We start from the raw sequence: 10150 nt of genomic DNA on the forward strand, positions 1-10150 counted from the left end.
ATCGCTCTTCTAATTCCTTCATTCCATGAGCGTCGAGGTCTACCTCTTTTTTTTCTTCCAGGGGGCTTCCATTTGTGAAGTTTTTGGGGCCAACGTTCGTCAGGCATTCTCAATAGGTGTCCAAACCATTTTAAACCTCCTCTTTCTATTCTTTCAATGACCGTTTCTGTAGTATTCATGTTATATCTTATAGATTCGTTGGTCTTCCTTTCCAGCCTTGATGTTCTAGCACTTCTTCTCAAATAATCCATTTCAACTGCCAACAATCTTCTCTTCAGGTTTGCCTTAATTGTCCATACTTCAGAGTCATAACAAAGAACTAATTCAACCATGGTTTGCCATATTCTTTTTTTGTTCCTTTTGGAAATGTTGCGATCCCACCACAAGGAATTCAGACATCCTACAATTTTATATCTCTGATTAATTCGGTGTTTAATTTCGGTTTCTCCCAAGCCGTTCTTATCAATGAGTGCACATAAATATTTAAATTTTTCCACTTGTTTGATTTCCACGTCCCCGTCTATTAACACTTCAAACCTTGCATCTTAATTGGTAACTAAATATTCTGTTTTCTTCATGCTGACTTGTAATGTGTAATCCCCATTTTACATATTCTCTGTATAGAGGCTTTATCATAAATTTTCCATTCAGATGGTACTTTAATTTGTTGGCAGTATTGATTCATTAGAAAAGTTATTCGTTCCATTAGGAGTGGACCTCCTTCTTTAAGTAACTCTACAGCTATATTTCCAGGTCCTGGAGATCGCCTGTTTTTCATTTTAATTAACGCAGTACGGACCTCGTTGTTAGTAGTATAAATGTTACTATTTGTTTGTCTCTCCATACTGCATTTCTCTCCCATATAATCCAATCTGGACTCCTGGAGTAAACTTTTATAGTTATTTTTCCACTTTTCTATAGGAATTAAATTGCTTAAGGAGTTATGGGTTTTTTTTAGATTAGTGATAGTTCTCCATGCTTCCGTAGTCTGAGAACCACCAATTAAATTTTCAAATTGGAGACATTTTTGTTACCAAAAATTGTTTTTTGCTTCTTTTATTTGATTGCGTTCTTCTCCGTTTTTCCTTTGATATGTTACTCTATTGCTAGATGTTGTATTGGTTAGCCATTTCTTATATATTTGGTTTTTTTCTTGTATCATTTCTTTTACGTTTTCTGTCATCCATGGTGGTTCGTAATATTTTTTGTCGTTGTTCTCTGTTCCTAATACTTCATAAGCAATTTTTTTTAAATTTCGTTTTGAGGTTGTTGTATTCTTTTTCTTGAGTTTTCTCAAATTTTTATCTTCCTGAAGCTATGCCCACCAATAAAATAGTATTAATGCTTTCCTACGCTGCACCATATATGATCAAAACAGCATTAAATCTTAAAGTATTTTATCCAAACCTAATTTACTGTACGGGTACGATCTGAATTGCGTTGCTGAGACTATACGGCTGCAATTTACACTTGTTAATGAGTTAATAAAAAATAGAGAAAAAAACTTTTATTTAAGCTCCTTTAAGGATGCACCTTTTTAGAGAAAGATGGCCTTACACCCGCCCATTACCAACTGAACCAGTGTTAACTTGGTATGGTACATGGTTAGTAGGCAACCTTACACTACGCCGAGTATATCGAAAAGTATAAAAGCTTTGTATTGGAATTTCAAGATACTGCTAGCAAATTGATAAAAGATTGTCAGGATGTTTTAGATGAAACAGAATTACAAAACAATCTTGCTTTTATTAAAAGTAACTTTTGTTTTGTTTGTAAAATAATAAAATGTTTGGGGAAACAGCAAATGTTAGTAGTTGTGTTGATCCAAAAAATCAAAAGTTTTAAACAAAAGCTAGAAGCTATCCCTGGAAAAATTCAGATAGTATTAAAAAGACAGTAGATTTCAGAAGATGAAAAAAATATTTTTAATTTTAAATGGAGAACACGATGAAGATATTGAATATTTAGTTACTCGTATTTCATGTTTTAAATAAAAATTATATATTTTCCTTATCTAAGGTAAGGTATGTCGACAAAAATTAAGATAAAGCTGTTTCTATTTTTTTTTCTGTATATTTTATTTTATTTTTAAATTTATAATAGATACTTACTAGTTCTTAAGCTAAACTTATATATTATTTTATAATTAAGCAAATTTTTAAAGCAAATTAATTCCTATAGAAAAGTGGAAAAATCACTATAAAAATTTACTCCAGGAGTCCAGATTGGATTATATAGGGGAGGAATACAGTATGGAGAGACAAACAAATAGTAACATTTATACTACTAACAACGAGGTCCGTACTGCGTTAATTAAAATGAAAAACGGGCGATCTCCAGGACCTGGCATTATAGCTGTAGAGTTACTTAAAGCAGGAGGTCCACTCCTAATGGAACGAATAACTTTTCTAATGAATCAATGCTGCCAACAAATTAAAGTACCATCTGAATGGAAAACCGCTCACAGAGTGTCCATCTTTAAAAAGGGTAATCGAAAAGATCCTAACTACTACAGAGGATTAAGTATCCTACCTACTTTCGGGAGATTGTTTGGAAATATAATAAATGGAAAACTACAAGATGATGTAGGACATCTAATTAGCGAAGACCAAAGTGAATTTACGCCTGATAGATCTTGCACTGATAACTTGTTTATACTCCAACAAAATTAATAGAAAAAAAGAATAGCGATTGGTACCGAATTACATCTAGCCTTCATCGACCTAGAAAAGGCGTATGATACAGTTTCAAGACTTAAATTGTGGCAAGCTTTACAACAATTCGGCATAAGTCAATACCTTTTAGGAATAATCACAGAAGTATACAGGGATAACACAACTTACCTAAAAATCGGAAATAGACTATCAAAGCCAATCAAAGTAAGTAAAGGACTAAGACAAGGATGCAGTATGTCACCCTTACTGTTTAATTTATATTTATATTAAGGCAGCCATCTAAAATTGTAAAAACCACTGCCAGGAAATAGGAATCCCCATAGAAAATGACGTTATGATTATTTGATATATTTTATAATAAATTTGAGTTCTTTCTAAATCTCTAGTTAGGATTTGTTAGCGCCTGAATATGTTTGCAGTTTTGTAGCTTTAAGTATTTCTTGGTTTTGTTGTCAAACTGTTAGTTTTCTATTAGTCTTCATACTCACTTCCCATAATGAGCAATGAGACCTTCGTATTTTTCTTGTATTACTACCGGATTATCATAGCCTAAAATCACTTTTTGTTCGTTTCAAGTATCACTTACTTTTTTTCCCTTCTCACATAAAATATTATACTGTTTCATTAATATTTTTCATTGATTCGGTATGATTCATTTAAATAGCTACTTAATAATTCCGATATATTATATTCTATTTATTGATTCCTTTTATATTTTCCTATTTTTCTGGTTTATTCTACCTGGCTCAGAATCCCTACCATCTTTCATACCAATTAGAATTATCCATACATCTTCTGTTCTTTCTCTGCTCTCTGTCAACGGCATTTTATAATGTTTCCTTTCTTTAATAAAATTAATGATGTTTATGTGTACTGTCCGGTTTTTTATCTTTTTTATCGTTATACTTCAGTTGACTGCGAACCGTCTATTTTGTTTTCTATATTAATACAGCGCTTTTCCTACAATCTTTTTTTTTTCTTCTCTGACCTTCTGCTTAACTTTTATTTGTACTTGTTGGTATTCGTCACATATTGTGTCTATTTTGAAGCTTAATCATTGTATTGTTTGTTCTTTGCTATATTGTTTGTTCTATTTCTTTGTTTTTTTTACAATTATCATTTACCTATTGCCTTGTTAGCAGCTTGATGTATAGCTTCTGTTATTCTTTTGTTATTTATTATAAAATATTCTGATCTGATTATTTTCTATTTGCTGGTTTACATAGAAAAGTCGTTTACTTTACTCTTTAAGAAAATATACTTTATAGCGCTGTCACCTCTTAATTTCTTTGTTTTTATTTTGTAGGTGCTGTTGTCTTCCCTGATGTCTCTGCAATAGTGGGTAAGTAATTTTTTTACATTGTACTAATGTCTGAGCTGATCCATAATTGCCTCTTTTTTAACTGTAATATCCTTACAATTTTTGTCATTGTTTGTCGTTTTATAAATCAGTCCATAATAATTAATCTTTGATTAAGTTTAACTGTTTCCCGTATACGTATGAATACGTACGGTGAATTTTTTTATATTAGAAAAATTTATTTTGATCTTACATTGAATAACATTTAAAGTTTCATTTTTTGCATATATGTTATTAATTGTTTTCTATTATTATTAACAGTTGGATTCCCATATCGTTACTTTAATATTATCACGAATTAGTACATTTTAATTTAAGTTACGTACGACAATAATTATAATGAACGAATAGGAACTTATCAGAAAAATTAGGACGATGGGACGATTTCTGACGTCGAAATCAAATCATCAAAATAGACTTTACTAAATTTTTAACTAAATTTGTGGTTAATTTCAAATACAAACATCAAACTGTTTATAAAAATTTGTAGCAGTTAGTAACAAATTTATATTTAATACAATCAAAAACCACACATTTATAAGTGTTTTTATTTTAAGCTCTTGATAACAAGATAAAAAATATGCGCTTTAATTATTTAATAAACATAAAAATTAATCTAATGCATTATAAAATATTAAATCCATGCTAGAAAGTAAAAACCAGTAAAGTCACACTTTTTTCTGATAACTTGTCGTGTTGTCGCTTGTCGATAAGTGTTTTTATTATTTAAGAAAAGCAAACAGGTATTTATTGTTATCAAAAATACACCTGATCCAAATCAAAAGATAATCAAATGATTAAAATGGCCAAAAACGCTTTTCTAAAATCAATCTTTGTACATGTGGTAATAATACTGCTTCTTATGTGGCAACGAGGGTCCTTTGGCTGCTGAATGCAAGAGAAAAATGATATGCCTCAATTGTAATGTACCTGGCTATGTAGCAAACTCGAGAAAGTATCCTAGGCTCAACCGTTTGGTTGAGGATAGGCACACTAGACTCTAGTGTATGAAGACCGAGATACAGTCGAGTCCAAGGTCCGAGGTAAGGAGATGGCAGAAAACATAGATCGGCAGTTAAGGATACTCCAAGCGAATGTAGGAACAGCTAGGTTGTCCCATCATCTGATCGAGGCTGCTGCCGTGGAAAAGAACATGACATAATGGTTACGGCGGAGCCATACCCAACAGCAGTTAAGAGGAGAGGCTAGTTTGTGGATTCGACTGGAAGGGTCGGTGTACGAATCTGCAGCAGAAAGCTGCGAGTATATGAGATAAAGGCAAGGGAAGGGTATATGATCGTCCGTATGGAGAAATTGCAGCTGGTGTGCTAATATCTCTCTCCTAATATAACGGTGGGTGATTATGAGAGAAAGATGCATAAGATCATGTAAGAGGTGATGAGTATGAGGGGAGAATGCGTGGTGCTGGGAGATTTCGAAGCAGAAGCAGCAGACTGGGGGTTCCCCATGACCGATACTCGCGGTAGAATAATATCTGATTGCGTGGGTACTTCGGATTTGGTGGTACTGAACACTAATCTGAACCCCACATTCGGTTGAAGTGGTATGGGTACGTATCTCGATATTACTATGGATACACAGGGAGTAGCAGTAAAAGATTGGTCGGTCTTGCCAGACTATACCGGAACGGAACATTGGTATATCGGATTCTTGATAACCGGAGCAGGAACTACTAACAAAATTCGTGCGTCCGAAATGTCCGGAGTCGGATGCGACGATGGAAACGACTAGAAGACATATGACGAACTCATTAAATTGAGAGTAGGCATGATACAAGGTCACACGCCAACGGTGGAAAACCTGGAACGAGCCATGAAAGAAGCTATAAAAGGCAGAAAAACAAATTCAGAAAAAAAGAAAGTGGAGAGAACTGTGTGATAAGCTAGATAAAACATAAGCTAGACATTTTTGATCAGGGATATAGGATCGCAATGAAAAAGTTTCAATCATACACCTCATACGAAATGCCACTAGACAAATAGCTTGAGGTATCACGAAAGCTTTTCACGTATAGCAGATGGCAGAGTGTGTGTAAAGACAAGGGAGTGAGCAGGTCGAACCCTTTACTATGGATGAATTAGTCTAGGTATTAGATGTACTTAAGACACGTAGTTCCTCCAGACTAGATCAAATATCACCCGAAGCGGTAAAGGGTCTATGACGCGCGGAACCTGGGCGACTTTTGAAACGCATGAATGCATTGCTTAAAGCAATGACATTTTTTTAGAGATGATCAAGGTTGGTACTACTTCCCAAAACTGGGGAGAAATATCACCCCTTAAGTCTCCTTCCTTGCATCCGGAAGTTATACAAAAGGATACTGCAAGGATAAATCGACAACCCGATTGAGAGATCAGGAGGAATATTCTCGAAACAATTTGGATTCTGCCAGCACAATTGACGCAATTTTGAGTGTATTCGAGGCCTTGCACAACATTGGGGATGAACAGCGCTGAGCGGCTCTGCTATTCTTCTATGTTATAAATGCATTTAACCATCTGCAGTTAAAAGAGGTGATGCGGGCATTGGAGGAGAGGGGATGTCCTAACTATTTGATAAATGAAATAATGGAATATCTTTCCGAGAGAAGGATCATGGTTGAGAAGGGCATACAAAGAGTCTTACAGAGGTCGATCTTCGGTCCGACTCTATGGAACCTGACATATACGGAGAAGATATAATCCCCTTCGCCTCTGCAGATGCTCTTGCTGTGCTGATAGTAATGCTGGACGAACCGGATCTCTAATTTTGAGTAAGACATATGGGCAACGTCATGAATGAATGGATGGCAGATCACGAACTGTAACTTGTAGCAGAGAAGACCAAAGCCATTGTTCTGAAGGGTAAACTAAAGAAATGGGAAAAAGGAACTCCAATTTGCAGGAGCACAGATAACATAAAATAAATGCGTCAAATATCTGGGAGCGACTCTACACCAATATGACGGAGGGAGCATATACGGGTGGTAGCCCAGAAGGCAGCAAAGAGTGCGACTGCGCTGTGATAGGTGAGGGTGATATCTAACATTGGGGGACCCAAATCAGAAAGGAAGTGGACCCTACACGGTGTTGTTCAGACAATCATCCTTTACGCTGCACTAGTCTGAAGTGAGGCGGTAGAAATACCGACTTACAAGGGGTTCATGAAGCGAGTAGACCGAACGAGTTTGTTGCGAGTAGCATGCGCCTACATCACTGTATCTGGGTCGGTCTTGTGAACTATCACGGATTGCGTTACGCTGCATGTATTAGTAGTATGATAGTAGGTAAGGATAGTAGGTAGTAAGATAGATGTAAAGATGGCAAGAAGAGTGGAATAACTCGGAAGATATAGCCCAGTGAACTAAGATGCTAATCCCAAGACTAAGGGACTGGGTGGACTGTAGTCACAGGATACTGGATTACTTCCTAACGTAACTATGGAGATGGGTGTTTTAGGGTCTATTTTTAGAGGTTTAGAAAGACAGATACAGACAAATGCCTATGGAAGGATGGCATAGTGCACACAATTACATTCGAGCAGTCATTAAAAAGAAAGCAGAACAAGAGAAATACCAGCCGGACCAACGATAAAAATAAGATCAAAATAAAAAAGGGAGAACTCCCAAAGTGTCATTAGCCTTACAGCCACCATCCCACTTTTGGAGTACGGTACGTAAGACAGTCAACTGCGCACAAGTAGGAGAGGGTGGTTTTATAACTTTTCTTACTGTTCCAGGTATCCTCTGCTTCGGTCTATAAATTAACATTTCCATTGCCTTCAATTCTGCTCAAGCTTGATACTTTAGTGTCCACACTTCTGCTCCATATAATTTTACAGACCAAATATAGCACTCAATCATTCTTTGTCTTAGTTCTAAACTAAGATGATTATTTTCATAAAAGTAGTTATAGTGATTGCTATTCTGCGTTTTATTTATATGTTAGGATCCAATTGTGTAACGATTATTTTGCCTACCACATTGGGATCATTATAGGGGGTTGAAAATTGGGGACAGAAATCACTGGGATGGAGATTTCTGTCCACTGGAGTGCAAGTAAAACAAACCGGAACGTGTGCGAACAGCTACTCAGGGTTTTTTTGGAGAGCTGGGTCGTAGATAAGTGAATGACAAGGGGACTGGAATGAGGTAACTAAAAAACATGAAACAAAGGGGTACTTACATGGGTCTTCTGGACAAACACAACACAAGAAGGTTCTTAAGCTAATTAAAGTAAGGACGCCGCTTACAAGAATCTTTCTGCTGGGTGGAAGAAAGTCTTTACTTTCCTAAAAAATATAAAAAAGGAGTTAGAAACTTTTCAAAAGGAAAATAACAACTTGATTTAGTGAAAAATTTAAATATTTATTGTTGTCTCACCACAAATAGTTATAAATATAAATAATAATAATAAGATACTAAATAACAAAAACAAACTTACTATGTTACTATCGGTTTACAATCTCAGAAGTTGGAGATACTAGAGAACTTACAATTGTCAATGGGCGATATTTTGTAGCAGAAATAAATTATTATAAATGAAAAATATCTTTTTAAATGGAACTATGCATAAAAGTTAACCTTTTAAAAAACAAAACAAAACAAATTTTAAATTCATGATTATGTATGTACCAATTGTCAAAAAATAGTGCTAACTGTCATATGTCAATACTTAATTTTAAAACTTTAAGAATAATTAATATGACAACTAACCACTCCTTAGAATTTATAATTTTACTTATTACAATTTCTTAACTTGAAAACCAGTCATGAAAGCAATTATTGATGGAAAATGTCTATTTTTACTTTAAAATTTCAACAAAAAAATTACTTGAATTTCACTAAATATAATTTTTTTCCTTTAAAATTTCTGGGGTTGGAACTGGACTCAAATTCACTGCAACACACTGACTATCTTTTAAAAATCCCAAAATTAAAAACACCAAAGAAATACGCATCTGTAATATATAAAAAAACTTTAAAATGTGTTTATTATCAGTTTCAGCGATTCAAAAGGATAGAAATAATATTTTGGTGTTTTAACCTATACGATAGGAAATAGAAACACATTGAAAATATTCTTCGGCGTTTTAATACATACAAAGTGATTTGAAATGCTACAATTGGTCCGTTGTGATTGTTCCCAAATATGTAATTCTGTGAATTTTTTTAACTTGGACTCCATTTAATTGAAGCTCTGCATCTGGATGTGGGTTACGACTAAAGGCTAAAAATTTGGTTTTGTTTGAGTTTATTTTAATCTCCATTTCCTCTCCTACTTCGTGAATACGATCAAACAGAATTTAGAGACCTTCAATATTTTGACGTGACAACGTCTTAAATTAGGTTGTGGCTCAGAGTCACTCATGAAAAAGTGTAACGCCCGCTCACGTCTGTTACGATGAGTCACCGAACGAGAGAGAGGCCCGCCGGACCGGCGAATGCCTTGCGTCTCTCTCCCACTCAAACATGATCGGTCCGCTGCGCGCGCAGCACTAGAGAATTAGGCGCGTTGAATCGGTGCGTGCTTGTGTCTCTGTCTTTCTCGAGCGTTCTTGGCGTTGGAAAACCGAGAAAGCGTCATAATACAAGTTCACACGTGTGGTTAAAGTATCTTCAGCTGTGTCTGTAGTGAAAATGTGGAGTGCTTAGATTCGTCATTTACAACAACTACAACAATAAAGGTAAATAATTGTACACTAATATTTCATTATCGTAAACTATGATTGATTGATTAATTGTTAGATTGACACAAAAGTTGAGAAACTGAGTTTATAGGTTATGTCATACTATTGACAAATGTTGATAGTGTTAAGTAAATTATTAGTTTAAATCACTCTGCAATCAATCGTAATTCAGTCGATTGAGAAGAAACAGCGCGTATTGCTAGTCAAACATTTAAAATAACAAATTATAACCTCTAACCTGTCAAAACAAAATCACTCAAATATAAATTAGTTAAGTTTAAGTTTACATGTACAATGTTTTAGTAAACAAAATATATTTCTATAGTTAAAATTTGTGCAATTCTTATTTTCATTCAATTCCTTGTTCCTATTGTGCAATTTAATAATATTCATATCAATAAATATTCTACCGAGAAAAAGACGTTGT

At 34.7% G+C, this 10150-nt stretch overlaps 1 protein-coding gene across 1 annotated transcript in view; it reads left to right on the top strand.

Annotated features, from left to right (window-relative positions):
- LOC140451924 (uncharacterized) overlaps window positions 1-10150 on the top strand; it is an 804624-nt gene that overhangs the window by 133428 nt on the left and 661046 nt on the right. Inside the window, exon 2 of the mRNA XM_072545895.1 lies at window positions 3982-4017. The gene's annotated coding sequence lies outside the window, so the exon portion shown is untranslated. The remainder of the gene's footprint in view (window positions 1-3981; window positions 4018-10150) is intronic.

This window comes from Diabrotica undecimpunctata, chromosome 1, assembly GCF_040954645.1.
Source record: "Diabrotica undecimpunctata isolate CICGRU chromosome 1, icDiaUnde3, whole genome shotgun sequence".
In the NCBI taxonomy this organism is placed as follows: Eukaryota; Metazoa; Arthropoda; class Insecta; order Coleoptera; family Chrysomelidae; genus Diabrotica; species Diabrotica undecimpunctata.